The sequence below is a fragment of the Astyanax mexicanus genome, chromosome 9 (assembly GCF_023375975.1).
Source record: "Astyanax mexicanus isolate ESR-SI-001 chromosome 9, AstMex3_surface, whole genome shotgun sequence".
Lineage (NCBI taxonomy): Eukaryota > Metazoa > Chordata > Actinopteri > Characiformes > Acestrorhamphidae > Astyanax > Astyanax mexicanus.
Window position 1 is genome coordinate 38,421,749 of NC_064416.1, and position 23,286 is coordinate 38,445,034.

Sequence of the window (23,286 nt, forward strand, 5' to 3'; positions counted from 1 at the left end):
CAACCAAACAGCGCCTGTGTGTTTCAATATCCACTTAAATCAGGGATGGGCAACTGGCGGCCCGGGGGCCGCACACGGCCCTCGTCATCACTCAGTGCGGCCCGCGAATAGATCAAAAATAATTTCATAATTTCATAATTAAAAAAATAAAAATAAAAATGTAATTCTACTTTTGACCGCTAGAGGGCGGTCGCTGCCAAACAATAGCGGGCACGGGCGCTTTGCAACAGTGAGCTTCAATAAATGTTGGGCCTCTGTGGTCTAGTTTTCTGCTATTATTGAATGAGCTATTTGCAATCAGTTTTTAAATCTTTTTTGTTCTTTGTTATAAATGAGTTCAAATGCCTTTTGCACTTTTCTAAGCAAATGTTTTGTCTATGTTGCTTATGAAGGACTTGTTATAATGAACTTATTTTACACAGAGGAACTACTGTATTTGCAATCAGTTTTTTAAGCAAACTTTTTGTTCTTTGATATGAAGGACTTCCTTTTTGCACTTTTTTTAAGCAAACGGTTTGTCTTTTGCCGTATTAAAATGCATTAATATGCAGAAAATAGTTGTTAATAAATGTTGGTGCTGTAAACATACAGATATAAATTCATATAAAATTTGTTCTTATTGAAAACCATTTGTAGCATTTTTCATATTCAATTATTTGAAGTGCGAGGTCATGTGGCCCTCCAATGGTCATGCTGAAAAAAATGTAGCCCTCTCCATCATGGAAGTTGCCTTAAATGACTTAAATCATGTACATTTCATTCAGTCTTAATGAACTCTGGACTTTACATGCTAAATAGATAAATGTATATAAACAAGCTAGTTAACTGGATGGCAGTACCTGCTGTGGACGCGCTGCAGGGTTTCTGCACGGCTCCATGTAGAGAGAGAATAAACACTCCCAAAACGTCTCGCTCTCAGAAAAGCATCTAAAAAGTTCTGCTCAGGTTTCTGCAGGAAAGATCTCTGAGCAAATGGTCCACGTTAGCCTAGTTCAGCTTCGTCTTCATCCATAATCTCCACAAACAACAAGCTCTTTTACACTAGTTATGTACCAGGGCTCTTCACCAACCAACCTCGTGACGTCACCAGTGCTGCACGGGCAACATGGCGGCGCCCTAGCTCAAACGTAACAAACATAAATATATTATAATTTAGTGTGTAAACTATATAAAAAATATATAAATATATATAATATTTTTATATAAAAAAATCCCCCCCAAATAAATTCCATTATATTTAATCCCTAAGAAAACTTGTACAAACTGAAATGTTTCATGTCCTCTTTAAGTTACATAGACTAGATTTTGATTCCTATAAAAAGAAAATTAGAGGATTATCCAATGACACAAATTACACTTATTTATTATAGTAATAACATTTGTATTTTTCAAGTAATAATATTTGAAGAATTTCAATTAATAGGATGGTAAATGTAGGTTGTATATTTTTGGCTGTATATAGAGTTTAGATCAAGGTTATAATCAATGATGTCAGTAATGCGTTACTTAGTAACGCGTTACTCTAATCTGACTCTTTTTTTCAGTAACGAGTAATCTAACGCGTTACTATTTCCAATGCAGTAATCAGATTAAAGTTACTTATCCAAGTCACTGTGCGTTACTCTCTCTCTCTCTCTCTCTCTCTCTCCACCTCACACACACACACACACACACACACACACACACACATCGCGTAATCCATAAAGTAACTAAGATTTTTTAAGGAGTAATCAGTAATCGGATTACTTTTTCAAAGTAACTATACCATCACTGCTCTAGGCTGTGTCATATATGCTTATCAGTTTAACCCTCTATTGTTTCCTGGGCTTGTAGAGCTGATGTCATGTAGGATTTTCTGGTATGAGAGAGGCAGTCAGACAGCTTGTCTTTCTTAAAGCTTTTCTGAATTCGTTTTTTTTTTTCGTTATGATCAACAGGAAGCCAGGTATGCGCCGGTCGCTGTCGACGTCCAGCAGGGATGAAATTATTCGCTGGTTTAAAGAGGAGCAGACCCTCAGAGTTTGTTTACAGCAAGGCGAGAGTCGAGTTGCCCCTTCATGGTGAGTTCAAAGTGTGGGCCATCTGTGAGCTTTAATCCGAGAAAAACCTCTCTCTCTCTGTCTAAGTGTTCTGCTTATAATTACTGGGTTTGTTATTATTATTATTTCAAAGGATTAATGCTATTTCTTTATATTTGTTTGCAATATTATTAACATAATAAATAATTATCTTACAGTCAATACATTGAAATACGTGATTAAACGTTTTTGATTTGAGCTCTTTCTCTTTGTACACAGGTATTATTATTACTCGTGAGGAGGCGGAGGATTTGCTGAAGTCAGGCAGCGCTGGAAGCTTCCTGGTCCGTGTTAGCGAGAGGATCTTTGGATATGTTCTTTCTTACAGAACATAGTCTATGACTCCTGCAAGTTTGGGCAAATTTCACTGTATTGTTTATTTTATATTAATTGTTTTTTTTTTATTCATGTTTAAAATTAAATTTCTCATGATTTTCCCATAATGCCAAAACAGGTCCACTACCATTTGAAAGAGTCTGTCCTAGGCTATCACCTCTGCAAGTTTGGGCAAATTTCATGCTTAAAATTAAATTTCTCATGATTTTCCTATAATGCCAAAACAGGTCCATGACCATTTGAAAGAGTCTGTCCTAGACTATGACTCCTGTAAGTTTGGGCAAATTTCACTGTATTGTTTATTTTATATTAATTTTTTATTTTTTTTACTCATGCTTAAAATTAAATTTCTCATGATTTTCCCATAATGCCAAAACAGGTCGATGACCATTTGAAAGAGTACAACATAGGCTATCACCTCTGCAAGTTTGGGCAAATTTTACTGTATTGATTATTTTATAATCATTTAATTTCTTTTTTTATTTATGCTTAAAATATTTTTTTTTCATGATTTTCCCATAATGCCAAAACAGATCCATGGCCGTTTGAAAGAGTCTGTCCTAGGCTATGACAAGTTGTACTGTTTTGTTTATTTTATCTTATCTTCATTTTGTTATATTCTATTTTTATTGTATTATTTTATTTTGTTGTCTTACTTTATTTATATATCTATTTTAACAACAGCTCTTGGGTGTAAACTGAATCGTGAGATCACAATTTCGTTCCACCTCATGAACCACATGTGATACGAATGACAGTAAAATCTCCTTGAATCCTTGAAAACAGGTCCAGTACCATTTGAAAGAGTCTGTCCTAGGCTATCACCTCTGCAGGTTTGGGCAAATTTCACTGTTTTGTTTATTTTTAATACTTGCTAGTATCAGATGTAAATTCATTCTCCAATAAGCCATCACAGGGCCACTGTGAGGCAGTCCTATCAGTTCCTCGGGCTATCAGCACTGCATATTTCTGCAGGTTTCACTATAGATAGCCCCTTGCACTTGAGGTATTGGATTTAAGGTGATGGTTTTAAACTCACACCCCCTGTTTCTAGCACAGGTGTCTTTAACAGGTGATTTCTAGACTAGACTGTTTAGAAATATGTTGAGCAGTTTAATGGTGGAACAGTTAAGTGGACCTTTTTGTTTTATTTGTTTTGGCATTATTGGAAAATCATGAGAATTTTCATTTAAAGCATGGATTAAAATAATAATAATAATATAAAATAAACAATACAGTAAAATCTACCCAAACTTTCAGTGGTCATAGCCTAGGACAGACTCTTTCAAATGGTAGTGGACCTGTTTTGGCATTGGGAAAATCATGAGAAATTTAATTTTAAACATGAATAAAAAAATAAAACAAATTAATATAACATAAACTAAACAGTAAAATTTACCCAAATTTGCAGGAGTCATAGCCTAGAACATACTCTTTCAAATGGTAGTGGACCTGTTTTGGCATTATGGGAAAATCATGAGAAATTTAATTTTAAGCATGAATAATAAAAAACAAATTATATAAAATAAACAATACAGTGAAATTTGCCCAAACTTGCAGGAGTCATAGGCTATAAAATACTCTTTCAAATGGTAGTGGAACTGTTTTGGCATTATGGGAAAATCATGAGAAATTTAATTTTAAGCATGAATAAAAAATAGAAAAATTTATACAAAATAAACAATACAGTGAAATTTGCCCAAACTTGCAGGAGTCATAGCCTATGTTGTACTCTTTCAAATGGTCATGGACCTGTTTTGGCATTATGGGAAAATCAGTAGTAATTTAATTTTAAACATGAATAAAAAATAAAAATAAAATAATATAAAATAAACAATACAGTGAAATATGCCCAAACTTGCAGAGGTGATAGCCTAGGACAGACTCTTTCAAATGGTAGTGGACCTGTTTTGGCATTATGGGAAAATCATGAGAAATTGAATTTTAAGCATGATAAAAAAAATACAAAAATGAATATAAAATAAACAATACAGTGAAATTTGCCCAAACTTGCAGGAGTCATAGGCTAGAACATACTCTTTCAAATGGTAGTGAAGCTGTTTTGGCATTATGGGAAAATCATGAGAAAATTTATTTTAAGCATGAATAAAAATAAAAATGAATATAAAATAAACAATACAGTGACATTTGCCAAAACTTGCAGGAGTCATAGCCTAGGTTGGACTCTTTCAAATGGTCATTGATCTGTTTTGGCATTATGGAAAAATCATGAGAAATTTAATTTTAAACATGCATACATTCTTTTTATTAATATAAAATAAACAATACAGTGCAATTTACCCAAATTTGCAGAGGTAATAGTCTAGGATGGACTCTTTTAAGAGGTACTGGGTCTGTTTTGGCCTTTTGGGAAACTCATGAGAAATTTAATTTGAAGCATGGATTGAAAAAGTAATATTAATATAAAACTCTCTCTCTCTCTCTCTTAAAACCCGATGGGATTGTTATGGTATTATATCAAATAGATAATGTACTGCACTAAATCTACAGTGAGGTGAGTTATTTTAATCCGTTTTCTTCTCGTTTCTGGGCTTAATGTATGTCTGAATTAATATAACCGACTGAAACGTGTCTGTCTCTCTCTGTGTTTTTTAGCGTGCTCTCCTCCTGCGCGTCTGTTTACCGTAAAATCGCGCGTATACGCGCGGATAGCTTGACTCCGGTAAAACACCAGCATAGATATACTCCTTAATAACTGCCCACATCTTCCCCAAGGTACACAATAAGACACTTCAGCAGACACAGCCGGCCCATCGGGAATCCTCACGAATCTCCCGATTAGCCACTCCGGGCCTGGACACACTGACAAAGTTGTAATTAACTGATTTCCAATTTCCAGTCTTCATTATTCATCTTTTAATAATGCTTTTTCCGCCCAATTCCTTTGGAGGGGAGTGCAGACATATGTTCTCAGTCTTCAAACTGATTGGGCATAAAAAAGGCCACTGCAAATTTCATATTTCTTTATTTGTGGATTTCATGCATCTGTTTGCCAGTATTCATGCCCTTAGTGCTGTCATTATCAGCCAGCATTGGCAGAGCAGCCAAAAAAATATTGAGAGCATGTGTGCTGTTTGACAAAAAGGTTAATTTATATAAAATAAAAAAACACTTGAGGCTTGTAGTGTAAAGACAGCCACTGACACTGGTGATTTTTTTTTTAGATTTTATATAACATTTTATTATTTTATTGTTTATTCTATTATAATTCTGGTCTAAGTGATTCCTAAATGGCCAGTGAGTTTATTTAACTGCGACTGAGTGAATACAGCCCAAACCCAAGGTGTGTTAAAGTCCGGTGTTCTGTCGAATTTTGCTACCCATCGATACATGCTTCCCAAAGGTACTGCGCATGCGCCGACCTACACAATTTAATTCTTTCTCGTGTTTTATGTATAATTAATCTGGTTTAGGGGGCGTTATGTGCATTAAACAACCTGGACGCACTATCATTGCACAGAAGTGTAAATGGAAACTAAAAATTACACTTATTATCATAAATAAATACAAAAGCAGTTTGTAATGAGCTATATTTACTATAACTTTGCCATGGTACAATGAATTATGCACTCCAAATCTAATAACGTACATCTACTGGAATATCACTGGGTACATGCACAAAAATAGTGCTTCTTTTGTACTTTTACAGTTAAATATTCATTGGGGCAGCACGGTTCGACAAGGTAGCAGAATTCGACAGAACGCCGGCCCTCTTTCTCCAGTCCAGCTCCGCCCGCCCTCTCATCAACAGACTTTTGGAAGAAACCAAAGTCACTGGAAAAGAGGGGGAGATCTGAGATTTTGAGGCATGATATTTAATATAATTAAAATAATATATTTCACCGTTCCTATTAAATTATGATTATTTAAGTTGATATCTCACGTTTTAATACAATATAACATATAATGAATATATTAAAACACACAAATTAAAAACCTTTCGGGCAACAAAAAAACCCCGAACCTAGTTTTGAATGGTCGTGGCTCCACTCCACTGACTCAGTATCCACAAGAAAGACGTCCTTTTCTCCGGGAGCTGCATGGGGACTGCAGGAGTCCAACGCCTCGCTGTGTTTTATGGGGAACAGTTATTAATATTGGGTCAAATAATCCAGTATTTCTTCACTCTGGTGCTGAAGGTCCGCTGCGCTGCTTTTACTGTGTTTCCCCTTTACTCTGTTTTCATTTAAAGCCCCTCAGTCTTAAAACAGCGGCACTAGCGGGCCTCCAGCGGGCCTTCAGCACCGATAGTGATTATTACCCTGCCGGATTAGATTAGAGCAGCGCGGCGGAGCTCTGTAAGTCCCGGTGAGTAATTTAGTTAGCTGACTGTTTCAGCTCTCGGTGAAGCGCGGTCTTATTATGATACTTAAACGGCGCTGGGTGTTTGTATTGTTTCTGAACGAGCAGGTGCTGCTGCAGGTAATCGAGCTAACTGTAGCTAATTAGCTTAGCCAGCCATCCTCCACTCGCTAGCTCGCTAACGTTAGCTATCTTACAGCGTTATTCGCCATTAACACGCTTTAAATAGTCTTACCACCATTTAAAGACTATTTAAAGCGTGTTAATGGCGAATAACGCTGTAAGATAGCTAACGTTAGCGAGCTAGCGAGTGGAGCATGGCTGGCTAAGCTAATTAGCTACAGTTAGCTCAACCGGCTAAGCTAATTAGCTACAGTTAGCTCGATGACCTGCAGCAGCACCTGCTTGTTCAGAAACAAAACAAACACCCAGCGCCGTTTAAGAGCTGATTCACGACATTCTCTCCCAGCACAGGGTGTGTTTTTCTCAATCAGCAGCAGCTTTTAAACCACGCTGTAGTTCAGTAATGAGATCGCGTTTCACCGAGAGCTGAAACAGCCAGTTAGCTAACGGTAGTTAAAATACCTAACAGGCCTGAGAGCTCCTCTCGGTACTCCGGTCTAATTCGGCAGGGTTTTTGTAGATATTTAATTTCTGAATCTTATTAATACTGAAGAGACTTTTAGTTAATTTATACCTAATTTTAGCGGTGTGTTCCCACAAGACGAATAAAAAATAAACAAAAAAAAAGGGAGGGGGGCGTCTGCGCATGCGCGAATATTAGCGGCCGTCTGCGCATGCGCGAATATTTGCGGCCGACTGCGCATGCGCGAATATTTGCGGCCGACTGCGCATGCGCGAATATTTGCGGGCATCTGCGCATGCGCGAATATTAGCGGCCGTCTGCGCATGCGCGAATATTTGCGGCCGTCTGCGCATGCGCGAATATTTGCGGGCGTCTGCGCATGCGCGAATATTAGCGGCCGTCTGCGCATGCGCGAATATTTGCGGCCGTCTGCGCATGCGCGAATATTTGCGGCCGACTGCGCATGCGCGAATATTTGCGGCCGTCTGCGCATGCGCGAATATTTGCGGCCGTCTGCGCATGCGCGAATATTGCCGGCCGTCTGCAAATATTCGCGCATGCGCAGATGGCCGCAAATATTCGCGCATAGACGCCCTCCCCCCTTTTTTTTTTTATTTATTTTTCATTCGTTTTGTGGGAACACACCGCTAAAATTAGGTATAAATTGACTAAAAGTGTTTTGGTAAAAAGCTAGTTGGCTTTTTAGCACTAGCCAGATTACCATACTTTAATTCAGTATTAATAAGAGGAGCTCTCAGGCCTGTTAGGTATTTTAACTACCGTTAGCTAACTGGCTGTTTCAGCTCTCGGTGAAACGCGATCTTATTACTGAACTACAGCGTGGTTTAAAAGCTGCTGCTGATTGAGAAAAACACACCCTGTGCTGGGAGAGAAGGTCGTGAATCAGCTCTTAAACGGCGCTGGGTGTTTGTTTTGTTTCTGAACAAGCAGGTGACGCTGCAACTGGATTTTATAAAGTTATGAGAAAAGAATGCTTTCGTCGTGGATTTAACATGAAAAGGTAAGCTGCTGTTATGTTCTGATCTGTGCAGGCAGTTTATGCACTTAACGTAACTCCGTTAGACAACTAACTTACAGAGCTAGCGTTTGTTGTGTCTCCGGCTTAGTTTTCTGCAGTCCATGATTTATTAGCTAAGGTGTTTAGTTTATTTTGACCCCAAACAGCAGCATTCACTGCATTTTGCATACTATTAACTAACCGCGTGAATCCACTGTATGTGCAAGTTAGCGTTAACTTCATCACGAACGAGTAACGGATTAGTAAACACACTTGTCTTTTTTTTGAATCCTCACAGTTTCTGTCAGAAAACACTGAAAGAAAACTTCTCCTCTGTCTCTGTTTATACAGCGATGGTTTGGGTTTAAAGCTGGGTTTGTTGTGCTGGATATTTGGTTAGGAGAAGGAGATTTTATAAGATGTGTGGCTGCATAATTGTGAACTGAGATCGCGGTCTGTGAAGTTACACCCGCAGCTAACCAGTGACTTTAAAAAACAAATAAACACAGCTGTTACTGGACTTTATGGGTTTTAAAAAATGAGTTAATTACTTTTAAAAGACTAGGCTACTAATGTTGGCCCTGCTGAGTCCAGCTGATCATCCAGAAATAAACATTGCCTATGCTGGTCAAAAGCTATTTAAAGAGCTAACCTCCCAGGGTGTGTTTGTTTGTTTGTTTTTTTTCTGGTTTTGAGTATTTTTTTAAGGAGGGAGTGTACGTCTGTGCTGCAGTAGAAGAGTGTAATTTTAGAAAAGTTGCTGTATTTGTCTCACTGTCTTAGATAGTATAGACTTTAAACATGTTACTAAAAATTAACACTGGACCGTGTTTTTAAATACTTGCCATTCTGAACATTTTCATGCATATTTTTTATGTCGGTTAGTTTTATTTATATAAAGTAAGACCTGTAGATCTACTTTATTGGATAAATTGATACAGCTACCATGAACTGTTTTGTTTCTGTTCTGTAAAATCAGGCCCAGTTCCAAAAGACACAACATCCTCAGTGTCCTGGAGCTCCAGCTGAAGCACTGGCCACTCCACCTTCTCCATCCCCACCCAAAAGAGGTTGATGAATATATGTTAATACATTAATAGCTTAATATTATTACTCTATTTGTTCTTATTACTGACTTACCGGGGGAACTAATTAAGGGACGGAAACACACACAGAGAAATGTGTTGGCAGTTCTGTTGCTAATTGTACTGAGTGTCTGCAGTGTACTGGGAGGATTGTGCTGGGTGCTTATTGTTTCTCAGGTGGTAAATCATGTTTGTTGTTGAATGTGCATTTTTTTTTCCTTCCCATCTTGTAAAATCCTGCCTTTGCAGTCCACTTTAAAATATTTCCAAACAGAGAGGTGTAATACGCTCTTTCGATCTTACAGCTGCTGATCACACTGCTAATAAATAAAAAAACAAACCCAGTTGATTTTATCGGAGCGCCAGTACCCAAACCCGACTGACTAAAACTTTCAATCGTAACCACCTTACACTTAACGATTGAGATGACACGACCGCAACTCAACTGCAGCTCGACTCTAGCCAGACTCTCGTGATTTTATCCTGACTCTGGAAATTTGTCTGCAACTGTGAAATCATTGGAAAATCGTTAGGTACCTGAACACTCTTCTCTCTTCTCCCTTAATGTAGCAGCTACCCACTGAATAACTGTTAGCCTGTTCTATAGCGACTGTAATTTCTTTCTGTCTGTTTCTTACACTCTGTAGGTACTTATATATATTTTTTTATTGAACGTGGCAGCGTGCCGACAATCACAAGTATTGCAGATGTTGGGATAAATTTCAGCCAATTTAACTTTACTAGAATGTGCTCTGTGTACTCTGCAGGTACTTCTAAGGCAGCTAGTTGAAGGCGTGATTGAGGTCCATGCCAGAGGGGTTCTGCACTGTGACCTCAAGCCATAGAACATCCTGGTTCAGATGTACAGTTAGGAACCACGCCTTCATCTTCTGTTCTTCTGGTATGGGTTTTCAGTGAACACTACAGGCAGAGAACTGTCTTCGTAGAAGCTACCATTACTGAATAGAGATTCAGGTCAAAAACATTCCTTAACGCTCAGTCACTGTCTCTAATTTACTTTTCAGGACCTTCCTCATGAGTGGTTTACCCATGAGGCCAAATCCTCCACAGTGTTGCAGATAGGAATCATCCTGCTGTGTGTGAGAGGTGACCCTTCAACACCAGCACGGAGATCACCTCAAAGAAGTCTCAGATCATCTCTCCACCATCTGCTCTATGACCCCTGGCTAAGTATACACCACGACACAGCCACCACATCAGGCACACCTCAGTCAGGTACCATATAAAACAATAATAATAATAATTTTAAAAAATCTATATTTTCAATCTCTAGTTTAGAGAGTTCTCTAGTAGAGCTGGGTGATTAATCGATTTTATCGATAAATTCGAATTTATAGTTAAGGACAATGTGTTTTTATGAAAATCGATTTTCTCTGAGTTTTCTTTTTCACCACAGACGCTCCTCTGTGGGCACAGAGTGAGCTTAGCTAGCTCCCTCCATACCTCCCTCCCTCCAGCGCGCGCACCCCTCGCCCCTCCCTCCCTCCCTCCCTCCCTCCCTCCCTTGCACGCACAAACACACACATACACAAAACACATGACGGCGGATGATCTGGAGTGATCTGGAGTTGGTTCGGTTTTGCGGCGTCGGACGTAGACCAAACAGGTCCTCGCTGTAAGGTGAACCAATTTATCACTATACCTTAAACAGAACCATGTAGCGGAGTGGGAGAAGTGCTGCTACCATAGGAATGAACGCAGCAGCAGCACCAGTTCACCATTCAACGTTAAACAAGGAACTGTCCCTGGCACATCTTCCAACCGTGTACCAGGTTTTGTATGCACTACAAGTTAAGATGTTTTGCATATTCATGAGAAAAGATCTCATTTTATAGAACACTGGCACTTATTTAAAAGCTTTGTTTTGCAATTCTAGCCCAATAGGGAAAAGTATTTACTTAAGAGCATATAAATTGTACTTGTTTTCTATTGTCTACTTTGTGAGTTTTATCAAAAAAGGGCACAATTTTATTTATTTCTATTTGTTTTTAAGGGTGTGTTTATTTATTTATTTTTTAAGTTTGAGGGTGCATTGTGTCAGTACCTAAACTATGTTGGAGAAAGCTTTCTAAAAGTCACTAGATGTTCTCACTGTTTACAATAGTTTTTTTTTTTGCTTGTTTCTGGTTGCACTTTAACCACAAATGGAACATTTTAAGTGAAAACAAATTAAATAAGAACTAGTTTTTAACCATTTCTTTATCATCTTTAGTTTGATTTTTAGTAGGGGGAAAAATTGATTTAAATCGAAAATTGGATTTAAAAAAAAAAATCTAAGATTTTTTTTTTCGGCCATATCGCCCAGCTCTATACTCTAGTTTAGAGGGTTTTTTTATAAAACACACCTAAGGAAAATAGCAGGTATTAATAAAGCTATTGATTCCATACTTTTAAAAAGGTAATGATTTTCTTTAACTATATAAATGTTTTAATCGTTTTGTGTATTGTATGCTTTTAATTACTTCCTGTTTTGTATTTGTGTTCATGTACTTAAGGCTTTAATCCTTTTATCTTGATATTGTTTATCTTTTGATGTTTATTAATTACTTAACTGTATTTATCTTTATGTAGTATACTGTTAGTGTTTTAATCCATACACTTTTTGTATATATTTCTTTTATTGCTTAGTTACTTGCTGTATTAATGGTTATTGTATTGGTGTTTTAGTCTTATTTTGGGCTTATATTCATTAAAAACATTTTAACGTTTGTCTTTTAGTGCTTTAATCAATTAATATTGTACTTACCTTTTACTATTTTACTATTAATCTTTCTGTACTTAATTATACATTATTTTTTATTTATTTTTTTATAAAATTAAAGGCGGGTTTATTAATTGTATGTCTTTATACAGGATTTTATATTTGCATTGTATATATTTTTGTTTCATTTAATGTTTATGCTTTTTGTCTTTTTCAGATTTTTACATTTTTAATTTGTGTATTGACCCAAGGAGTATGGGTTCCTCTCAAGGTTTCTATCTCTCTTTCTGAGAGAATTTTCTTTGCCGCTGTCTCCTTTGTGCTTACTCAAAAGAGGTTTGGACACTTTTTTTTTTCTTTTTAACTGTTCTTAATTTTGTTTGTTTCTTAACTTTGTCAATAAATGTTTTTTTATTGCTGTCACTTTTGTCTGTTTATTTGATCACACTATCGCTAAGTTTCTTGAAATGTGTTTATGGAAAAAAATTAATTTTAATATTTTATTAAATGTGGATTTGATGCCCACATTCAACCACTTTTTAACACTTCAACTAAACACTGAAAGAATAAATCAGAAATTATTGATTTATTATTAATGTAATGAACAGAGATGTTCTGAAGTTAAAAGCTGATTATCCCATGTGTCTCATATTCCCAAATATGATAAGGTTGATAAGGTCATGTCAGCTCCAAGGATATTACTACATTATTTTGCCTTTCAAAAAATGCCAAATGAGCAAATCAAATCTAAAACTTTTTTTTTGTTCCCCCTCTGCATGTGATACATAGAGATCAGTAACATCTTTCAGTAAAAATGGTCTGTAAAAACAATATGAAATTTGAAAAGGAAAAAAATACAAGCTACAAAAAATTTAACTTTCAAAATAAATTCATGGTGATCACTTGATTATGACAGAAATGGACACCTGCTAAAACCACATACCTATCCTTTTGGTTTGAGGTAAATCTGTCTACCACAAACCAAAATATACAATTACAGTAGAGGAATCCTGCTTTAAGATATTTGGCCTCAGATGCATCAGTAGCACTTTACAATTAATTAAATATGTCAGTTCAAGAAAGACTTTCTTTATTTTATATATTTTTTATAAAAACAAGTATTTATGTTAAGTGAAATCAAGAAAGACCATATTTTATTTTTTATAAAAAAATTATTTATGTTAAGTTAATTCAAGAGAAATGGTCTTTTATTTTTATAAAAATAAATAGTTCAACTTTAAATGTCTAGAGATACATTGATGCTGTTAAAAATGCTTTTTCCAATAAAGGGAGTATTGGCAAAACTGGTTATAATTTTTATGTTAAGGCGGCGGGACGTGGTGTGTGCAGCTGCTTAAAGTAACTAATAAAGTAACTTGTAAAGTAACTTAGTTACTTTTAAAATCAAGTAATCCATAAAGTAACTAAGTTACTTTTTAAAGGAGTAATCAGTCATCGGATTACTTTTTCAAAGTAACTATACCATCACTGGTTATAATAGTTTTTACTAGACCTAGGTCTGGTGTTTGGGATAATTCTGAACTTAAAGACAAACAGATGCAGTACCTGATTGTCCACCAGATGTCACTGTGGTGGATGAAGTGTCGGACGTCTCAAAAAAATCAAATTTTTATTTCTCACCACTTACGCTCCGCTCCCAAGACGCTGGCCTGTTGTTAGTCCTGCGTATTAAATAAAAAAAATATGCTGGAGGAAGAGCTTTCTTTTATAAAGCTTCTCAACTGTGGAAAAACCTCCCTATTTATATACAGGATTCAGACTCTCAACCTTTAAATCTAGACTTAAAACATTTCTATTTGCTCAAGCTTTTTTAATAATGTCTCATCGCAACTTCTGTCATTTCTCTCTTACTGTTGCCCTTCTCACTATTCCTCGTACAGGAGGGCCTGTTTTCTCTGGAAAGCTGTTTTGTGACAACTTCTGTTGTAAAAGGTACTACATAAGTAAAATTGAATTTAATCACTTGGTTCATTTAATTTGATTATCTAAAAGCCCCGCTTTTGCCAGCAGTGCAGCTTCCTAAGCCTGTTGCCTGTTCCTGCCCAAAAACAATGGTAGGTTTGTGTATATATCCAGTCGCGGGTAAAGATTCAGGGGTGGCGGGGAGTGTTTTTTGGGGTACTTTTAAAAAATACCGCGGCCGCCAAAAAAAACAAAAAAAGTTGCGAGAGAGAGTAGAACCAAAAATTACCAGAAATCACCAGGTGATGAAGAAAATGAAAAGGAGGGGCAAGAACAAAAATGAGTAATGGAATCAATTTTTTAATTGTTATTATGAAATGTTCTTGATATAAAGAACTAATAAAACACTAAAGTTACAATGGTATTAATGTCTTAAAAATAAATAGCAATTCTGATAATAAATCCCTTATAAACTAAATACTAAGTTGTACACTTCTTGTTTTGACATTTGCTTCAAACGTCAGGCAGACATATTCTGGGCTAGTTTAAGCTTCTGAAGGGTGGGTTTTAGACTGACTTTGAGCTGGATATTTTGTTGGACCTGGCAACCCCGCCAGCCCATCTCACCTGCCGCTGCCGCTTGTTTGTCTGGTTTTACACACTGGTCCTAAAAAAGAAATAAAAGTCCCCTCCTCAAACAAGTAACAGTAAAATAAGTAAAACTGTCATCTAAGCAAGAGGAGCTACTTTGAAGAATCTAAAACATAACATATTCTGGTTTATTTACTAAATCATTCTAAATGTTTTTCTTCATAGTTCATATTATTGTAGTATAAATGCAGAATATGTTGAAATAAGGAAAAAAAGATTAAGATCCGTCCAAACTTTTGACTGGAACTGTATTTGAAATGACTTTCAGATAACGGTTGTTCATAAACAACACACTCGAAACAGAGGGCTGAGAATCACGGGCAAGATGGGAGCTCAAGAGACCCACTTTAAGTATTTTCCTTGTTAAAGCTGATGTCCGTATATTTTGGGATTTGGGGGATTTAGGGCCGTCTCTGGTGAGAATGGGTAATTCCACAGAGCATGCGGAAGAAACGTTTTAAATGGCGGGTGTGATGCGGTCTTTTTTCAGGGCGGAAGAATCCGATTTCAGGTTATGTACAGTCAGAGAGAGAGAGAGAGAGAGAGAGAGACGTCTTCAGAGGATGTAAGAGAGTTGATATACACGGTTGTCAGTTTTGTCAGTTTAAGTACTGTATATCAGTTTAAAATATTAACAGTAGCTAGCTAACTTTCCCGTTCCACCTTAAATGGCGCAACAGACGGCAGAGGCTGTAGCGTTTAAGGTGGAGTGGAAGAAAGAGAAATGGGATTGGGTTTAGGTAAATATTAATCCCTGTCTGAGAAACTTCTCCATATGTAGTAATGTGTATTATACAATTAAATCCACTTGGGGGCGCTCGCCACTAAATCTTCTCTTATTGTATCTGAGTGTACCAACCAACAGATGGCGCTTATTTACACTGATACAGGAGGAGGACCTTCAGTGCTGAATTCATCTCTACAGAAACGTGCAGCACATGATTTTAACTGAACATCTAACAATCTACTCTAATAATAGATTCATTGCAGTAGGGTATTCTTGAAATATGTTTTTTAATTCAATGTTTTTTTCATATCACCAAGAATACCTTTATTGCACAAATACCCAGAAATATTTAGATATTATTTATAGCCATATCGCCCATCCCTAACAAACATGCAATGCTTATTTAATGTGTTTTAATTTTAATACTTGAGATGTAATAAATTAAATCAATCAATCAGCCTTTATTTTTACGTGAGGGTAACCCTCACCTTCAACTGATAAAATTATATATATATTTTAAAAATCCATTTATCGTGTTTAATTATATTTAATTACGATAAGGAACTTCATACACAAAACAAAACACTGGCAAAAGCATAAAAAACTATTTAGATTTAATAAGGAAGAAATAAAATAATTCAGGATAAAAGTATAATTGGATACGTTAAAACATAAAGCAATGAAATAAAGAGATAGATAATCAGAATAATAAAAAATAACAAACAAATAAAATAAAAAGGTAAAACAGAAAATGCAATAAATGGAATGAAAAATAAAGTAAATAAAAAGGTGAATGAAAAACTTTAATAATAAAATAAAATAAACAAAATTACGTAATATCTAAAATAAAGGCAGTATGGCAAAAGATTAAACAGAAAAAAAATAGAGGACAACATAAATAAAAGGTAAAACTCGACTAAGTTCATATTTAAGTTAAAAAATAGTATTTTTTTGTACATTGATCATTGTTGTGGCTACAGTGTAATATTTAGTGCACTGTATCATAATAATCTTTATCACACTTTTAAAACACTTTTTCTCTATATATAAACAGCACAGTAAACGCCTCTGACAGACAGCACGTTATAGCATGTTGAGGTTGTGCGCATGCGTGACAGGGACGCCACTGACACCGGGCTCTGGCATGTTGAGGCTGTGCGCATGCGCGTTGGGCGCCTGAGCGGAACGGAGACCATTTCCTCCTGCGCGGGCCTGGGCGGCGGAGTCGGCGGCTTTTCTGGCTTCTCAGGCTGTGGATGTTACCGTGACCGAGCCCTGGTACAGGACTCCGCGCTCAGAATCTCTCCAGCCTGCGTTCCTGAAGAGATATTCGGCGGTGAGTAGCTGTAGCCGGGTTGCGGGTCCGCGTTTGCTGTGGGTGGCGGTAACGGCTCAGTGTGGAGCTGCTGCTGCTGGAGCTGCTGGAGCTTCAGTATGCTGGAGCTTCAGTATGCGGCAGTTTACTGACCCAGAAATCAGCACTGCTTCAGGATTCAGCATTTTTCTGTGTTTATTCCCCTCCTGTCACACGCCTGCTACTGATTAGCGCTTATTGTTTTAATAGAGGAAGATTTTAGCCTGAAATAAAAGCTGTGTTGTGTTTTATTAGCCTGCTAGAGCTAGCTAAACACTTCCCCCCCGCTTCCCAACCAGCGTATCTGTCTGACAGATAGGGAGGCTGCTGTACGGTATAACCTATAGAGCTAACTGAGCACTTCAATCTAAAATCACATACAGCAGACATGTATATAGCTTTAGATAGCTTACATTTAACAGCCTTACTGTTAGAAACTCAGTTTACAGCTCCCTGTAACGTTCTTCTTAGCTACTAGCTGAAACTCTCATTTCAGACATAGATTAGATAGCAGTGATTTTTGTGTGCCTGTGTGTAACATAGAATAATATCATACATCATATCAGATAACAGATTAGATCAATAAAGGCAATCTTACCTAGCTAGCTTTGTCTAGTTATGTCCACAGATCTTTTTTTGCAGTTGTCATAAGAAGTCATATGATCCTTTGATTATCATGAGATTGTACACTCTTATCCATAACTAGCCTACACTAGTGCTAGCAAAAAAATCAGATATGTACAGTGTACTTCTGACTAGTAACTTTTTTAATTATTACTGTATTAACTAAAAGGGCTTCAATGATTTAGTTAATATAAACAATGTAATAGGGCTGAGTAATATTTAAAAAATATTCTTGATTTTCTTCAAAAATATGAGTGATTCTCGCATATGATTTACATTTTGAGTTCTTACATAACTCAAACATTACATACTCTTTTTTTTTTAGTAAACATTTTAGATATTTACAATGTAATTCTGACTAGTAAAACCTCTAGTTAAGTTGACTTGGAAAAACCAACTTACTGTCCTTCTGTGCATGTCTGTGTATGGAGGAGCTGTTTGGTAAACCAGCTTTTAAGCCATAGCTTTCTCACCCATATTTAACCAAAAATTTTTGGACACATCTTAGTTAGACAATGAACCACCAGAGACATTTCAAATGATATGCTGCTCAAACTAATACTGTTTTCATAAACTTAACGTTCATCTCCTCCCCGTAGAAATGAATGGGGGCCAAACATTACATCTCTCACACCAATGACTTTCTCACCCATATTTAACCAAAAGTGTTTAGACACAGCTTAGATAGCCAGAAATCTTTGGACAATACTTTTATCAGCCAAAATGATTGGCATTCCACCATTTGGCCAAAACGTTTAGCTAGGCGTTTCTGGGCGCATTTCTATCAGCCATAGTCTGCCTAGCAACCAGTTAGCAACACCTTAGCAACCAGCTGTAATACCTTTGCAAATGCCTAGAAACATCTTAGCAATCATCACAGATATTATAGCAACAATTTAACAACATCTTAGCAATCAGCTGAAATATGTTAGCAACTGTCTAGGGGCAGGGGTTTGGCAAAGCAACATGTTGTTGTTGCTGTTGTTGTTGTTACAATTTGTAGGACTGCAACAGTTAGTCAACATAATAGTTTTTGCTGGGGACAAAAATGCTATGTTAGGGCACACTCAGCTTGGTCACCAAAAGTGACGGACACAACAGATTACACATTTTCTTACAAAATATCAATGTTTTTATCATTTTGAAGCGATCAAAACAGAAATCATGCCCACAAGAAGCCATTGCTGACTACTGTAATTTTGAAAATCTAAATGATCTTTACTTGCAGCTAGTTACTAGTCAAAACTCAGATTGTCAGATTGTACCGGTAGATTTTTGAAACTGTACTGTAAATCTGCCAGTGTTAAATCAACACCTTTAGTGTTAAGTTAGCACTGTATGTGTGAGAATTTAACACCAACAGTGCTTATTTAACACTGGCATGTGTGTTGTGTGCACATGTCTGTTACTATTCTAAACTAAATTATATTGTGAATTTTCTTTTGAATGGGTTTATTTATGGATATATGGACCTGGAATTTTTACTAGTCAGAATTGTCCTGGTAACTTCTACGTCTAGTCAAAATGTTTGTATAGAACTGTAGATCGGATTATTGTTCCTAAAAAGTGTAGTTCAAATTGAATCTAAAATGAAAGTTTCTATTACTATTAATCACCAAATTGCAGAGATTTTGAATATGAGACTTTAGAATCATGTCTAGGCCCATCACAATAATGACATTAGTTTTGGACAGGCCAAGGTGTGGCTGGAATCCTGGCAGCTCTAAACTGATCAGTGCAGAACCACATTAACGTATCTAAACTATAAGCCATGTTTTACCTGCATCGCCACATAATTTACCTGCTGTGCAGTGCATTTGATTTAGCTTTTATTATTGCATTTATTGCATTAAACGGGCGCATTGACTCAGTGCATAGTCTGTCTGCACAGAAAAGTCACAGCTAAGCTTAGTTTTGACCCCTTTTCCAGGTCAGAATCCCCTCTTGACACCTCTGTATGTCAGCACATTTTGGCATACTTGGTTTAGATTTTGTTGTATATGCTCAAGGCAGCTCCAAAATATATGGAGGTCCGTCAGGTGGTGTTTTACATGGGCGGCATTGGGAAATGAAGCGAGAGAGGTGTAGATTTGGCCCTGTGTGGACTGAGAGGGATTCAGATTTGGATTTTGGCATGCTGGAATCCCCGGAGGATTCGGAGGAGCCAGACAGCAACATGTGAAGGGTCCGTATGTTGTGTCTGAGCCGGCGTGTCCTTATGCCAAGCCCCCTGGCCCCACCTGGTGCGTGTAGACTAGGCCCAGCCATGGATCAGGTTGAGTGGTTCCTATGCTTGTGTACATGTTTTCACATTTGTAGATGTGAAGATTATGTTTGGAATCATTTTAATAATGATTTTATGTCAGGTTTATGAGATGGAGTAAACAGAAAGGTGAAGGCCACATAGATTTTTTTTTATGTGTGTTAAACAGTTAGCCAACAAACATAGCATGCAAATCATACTTCTCAAAATGGGCATATTGCAAAAAGGAACAACTTTGAAGCAAAAGCGCAGTAAGTAGTAATACTAGTAGTATTGAAATAATAAATGGTTGGAAGAGGAAGCGTGATGATACCCAAACTAGAAGGAGAAGAAGAAGAGAGAAATAAAGAAGGCAGGGAGAGGACAAAGTATTATGGGTAGCTAAAACTAATCACATCCAGATAGGGCTTTAGTTTTACAGTTGAAAATTCCCAGCATTACCTAAATCCCATTTCTCAAATTCAAAGTCGTTATTGATAATGGACTCTCTGACACTGTGCATTAACTTACACTACCACCTAAGCCACTATAGATCACATGTAACATGAAGTTTTACAAATTTCCGTAAACTAACAAATGCTATAGCTAGGTTGCCTCAGCTAACATTACTTTCCTAGCCCTATACAGCAACATTTTGTGTTGAGTTTGTGAACTGAGGGTGCTTTCACACCTGAAAGTCCGGACCGTGGTCCGAACCAAGGTTCATGTGTTTGCTACATTGTATATATTTGGTCCGTATATTTTTATTTTCACATTGCAGTTTAAGGAGTGCTCGAAAGACCTTTGTGTGATACTCCTACATCCTTTCATCATCACTTACGCATTGATGCGTTTTTCTTAACTTGACGCTGAAGGACATGCGTCTGACGTTGGCGTGTTGACAATTCAGCGGGTGGTTCATTCTGCAGGAAGCCTTTACAGGATAAGGATAAAATTAATGAACAGATTATTTTATTCTCCATAGTATTTATATTTTTATTTTTATATTTATTTGGGGTCAAATGGGGGGAAAATGACTTTTCGCCTGCCAGTGTAAACGCAGGGTTAATTAAAAAAGGAACTTGAACTTGCAGTTTTCATAAACTCTCTGCCAGCATTCTATATAGCAGTGCAACACTCCTAAAGGAAACACTGTGCTGGTCTGAGTTGTTCCTAGATTTAAACTGTTCTGCAGATGAATAACGCTGCAGTAAAGTCCCTTTGTTTAAATTTCTTTAGAATGGAGAGTTTCTGCAATAGTTTCTTGTTATAGCCTTTATATATTGCATAATATATAGTTTCAGCCATACTTCATGAGTAACAGTGTGGCAGGAGTGTATTTCCCCATGTGATTGTAGTAGTTCAAAACTATAGACTGTAAACTTGTATTACCGTCTGGCTGTCTGTAACATTTATTACTGGTGCTTGAGTTTAAGTTTGTACAGTTTGTTTACTGCAGTATTTGAGCTGCAGTATTGCTGTTTTTTATTGTGGTTGCTGTGTATGGCAGTAATTACAATCAGCCCTGATGTCGGCCCCATTTTTTTTATTTATTTATTTATTTTTTTTATTATTGCTTTCTGCAGTAATAAAATATGCCACCGTGACAAAAGGTCATCTAAGAAACTCTGCATGAGTGACTTATTCATGCAAATGTGTTCTACTTATAGCTCCTGACTGCTGCACGCCCTGCAGAAGCTTCGGCCTGCTGTCAATATTCAGGCTATGTGGGCTGTCTGAGGGACGTGTGGATAAGGAAGTCCAGGCTCGAGGCCTCGGGAGGGCTCATCATGTCTAAGCCCTCCAGTCATTAACATAGCTTTACATTGACTACTTTTTTTACTGCTCTGCTGAAACTTTTTTATGTGGAGGCTATGATAGTTAGCATGGTCTGACTATAATAATTAAATAGTTTATTTTTGGCCTGCTAGTTTTTAATAAAAAAAAATATTATGTGTTTTTTTCATACTATAGGGCGCACCAGATTATAAGGAGCACAATCAGTAAACGTCTATATTCAGGTCTATTTTGATACATAAGTCACACCGAATTATAAGGCGCATTTTATGTGACTCTAGTAGGGAACACTGGTGTCGCCATGTTTTCCTTCTAATTCAGCAGGTCAAGTCAAACGAGTGCTGGATGTTAATCTACACAGATTTCTCTCCTGAAAACTGTTTATTTTTGGTGAGTAAAGTGCTTCCGATTATTTACAGTAAGCTTAGATTTCCAGATTTCCACTAAGGCTGAGTGCAGCAGCCTTAAACTTTAGCATCTAACCACTAAATGCCACCCAACAGCACTACACTGAGGAACCATGAGTGTTCCGGTAAGTCAGGGCCAGGGCGAGTAGTAGTGCTTAGCAGCTAATGCTAATGCTTCTGCAACAGTGCTATCCGGGGTTAGCGGCAGGCTACAGGCTGATAATACTCACCTCTGAACGGCCAAAAAGCTAGCGCTTAGTGAGGACAGCGGGTAATGCTAATGCTGTTCCAGCAGTACTAGCTAGGGTTAGCAGCAGGCTACAGGCCGATTATATTCACCTCTGGATGGTCAATGAGCTAGCGCATAGTGTAGTTAGAGGCTAGTGCTAATACTGCTGGAGGAACGCCACTTAAACTCTTGTATAACGCTGCACTTCTGCACAGTGGCTTTACTTCTCCTTACAACCTGACTGGTAAAATTCATAGATAAGGTGCACTGGATTAAAATGCGAACTGACGATTTTTTGGGTTAGGGTCCTCTGATAAAATATGTAAGAAATGGTTTTGTCCCACCTCAGTTTCTTCCTGTAGGAGAGTACACTCACTTTCAAAAAATCTAAAATATCTATTGATTTAAAACAGGGCACTGACAACGTTGAAAGTGCACTTGATTTAGTTCTCCGGGCACCGCCATCTTGAAATTAAATCACAAAAATTTGACTGACAAGCACAAACAAAGTTAGGAAATGCATAAATATTATATAGAGATTGTCAGCTACAGCTGGAATGCATACATCAGACAATACATGGCAACCAGAGAACAACCTCAAGGTACTATGTGTATAAACAGTGTTTTTTTTTAATAAACTACCTGTGCTCTTAAGTTACAGTGTCTCGTTTTCAATATCAAGGCCCTCAGAATTCTACCAATGAAGTGTGGAGCTGCTTTGAGCTAGTTAATGGTGTTAAATGGTCATTTCTTTCCATGGGCAGATCTATGCCCTTATCGTTGGCATTGTAGCATTGAAAGACTGTTTGGAGCATCAGCTAAAAGCGATGTAGTTTGGAATGCTGGGGCAGAATGGAGGTGGGCGAGTCGACAGTAGTTCGTACTCATTATTGTGTTTCACTACACCCAAAACCCATTTCATACCAGATTTCTCCTTTAAGACCTTTCTCCTTTGCAACGAAGAGTACTGCAACACTGTGGTTTTAATATTTTAATATTTAATATTATTGCTAGAAATATTGTTGTTGATCACCTTTTTTTGGTTGGAATGCAAACTTGTGACCTTCCTATGACAGGAACCCTTGTGCTACTGAAGAACTCAATAACTGTCAATATCTGTCAATATATGTCAGTAAATCTGAATATATCATAGTGTTAGCCTAGCAATATCCCTATATGCGTGT

General features: G+C 37.2%; 1 protein-coding gene and 1 long non-coding RNA gene across 5 annotated transcripts in view; both read left to right on the forward strand.

Annotated features, from left to right (window-relative positions):
* The first annotated feature begins 6,485 nt into the window (after nucleotides 1–6,485).
* LOC111194801 (uncharacterized) lies at nucleotides 6,486–11,182 on the forward strand. 4 transcript variants are annotated; one of them, XR_007440628.1, is made up of 5 exons: nucleotides 6,486–6,743; nucleotides 8,275–8,344; nucleotides 9,321–9,411; nucleotides 10,194–10,327; nucleotides 10,452–11,182. It is a non-coding gene; the product is annotated as an uncharacterized LOC111194801 (long non-coding RNA). The 4 variants fall into 4 exon arrangements; XR_007440629.1 differs by lacking the exon at nucleotides 8,275–8,344 and having other exon boundaries at nucleotides 6,495–6,743; XR_007440627.1 differs by lacking the exon at nucleotides 6,486–6,743 and having other exon boundaries at nucleotides 8,096–8,344.
* A 5,431-nt stretch (nucleotides 11,183–16,613) lies between these two features.
* Nucleotides 16,614–23,286, forward strand: part of LOC103023502 (C-terminal Src kinase) — an 88,284-nt gene continuing 81,611 nt past the window's right edge. Inside the window, exon 1 of the mRNA XM_022679827.2 lies at nucleotides 16,614–16,785. The gene's annotated coding sequence lies outside the window, so the exon portion shown is untranslated. The remainder of the gene's footprint in view (nucleotides 16,786–23,286) is intronic.